The sequence below is a fragment of the Otolemur garnettii genome, unplaced genomic scaffold (assembly GCF_000181295.1).
Source record: "Otolemur garnettii isolate 467f Iridium unplaced genomic scaffold, OtoGar3 scaffold00156, whole genome shotgun sequence".
In the NCBI taxonomy this organism is placed as follows: domain Eukaryota; kingdom Metazoa; phylum Chordata; class Mammalia; order Primates; family Galagidae; genus Otolemur; species Otolemur garnettii.
In genome coordinates this window covers 928,324-929,354 of record NW_003852551.1, presented here as the reverse complement: position 1 = coordinate 929,354, position 1,031 = coordinate 928,324, and positions in this window count along the sequence as shown.

Here is a 1,031-nt window from a genome sequence, read left to right as displayed (position 1 = left end):
AGCCCCTTCAGATGACAGTAGCCCTTGCTGACTACTTAAAGGCAGTGTTCTGAGAATCCCGGAGCCACCAGCATCCAGACAAGCCACTTCCTCAGCAACGGTGAGTTAATAAAATGTTTTGTTGTTTTAAACCGCTACATTGAGGGATAATTTGTTATATAGCAATAGATAACCAATGCACCCCTTTCATGGATTTTTATCAAATTTTCAAATTACTCTTCTTCCTCTAGCATGAAGAATCCATGAAACTTTCTCCAGGAAAATAGTCCAAGGTATTCCATTCTTACAAGGATGGTTAAGGCCAGATGGAGACTGGGAATGAGCAGGAGGGCAGCTCTGGGCTCTCATGATGGAGCTCACTGGGAGACAGCATCTAGAATTAGCAGGATGCACCAGTAAATCCCCTTGATGCCCAAGGGCTACTTCTCATTTGTGAGGAGACACATTTCCATTCAAGACTTCCCAATCAATGTTTAGAAGTTTCTAATTGGATAAAGTAGCCTGAGATGAGTAATAAAAGACTAGGAAAGTTGGTCCATAAAGGACCTTTTACTCACAGGGCTCAGGAAACCTCTGATTTGGTCTACTTTCCTCCTTTGAGGGGAAGGGGCCTGGTCAATCTCCCAGGACAGAAGGCTACATAAAGTTCCATTAAAGATCTCAGTTATTCAAAAAGACACTGAAGAAATTCAGCACCCGGCCAAAAATTAACCCCATTACTTCTCTGAACCAAATGTAAATGGTGATTCTAACGTTAAATCACATAAAATGCTTATTCATTTGTAGTTCAGAGAAGAGTGAACGGTACAGTGTATTTTTTCCATCCATAAGAGAGTAAATTTAATAAAGAATCTTCATCTAGGCTCGGCGCCTGTGGCTCAAGTGGCTAAGGCGCCAGCCACATACATCTAAGGTGGCGGGTTCCAATCCAGCCCAGGCTGCCAAACAACAATGACGGCTGCAACCAAAAAAAATAGCCAGGCGTTGTGGCGGGCGCCTGTGGTCCCAGCTACTTGGGAGGCTGAGGCAGG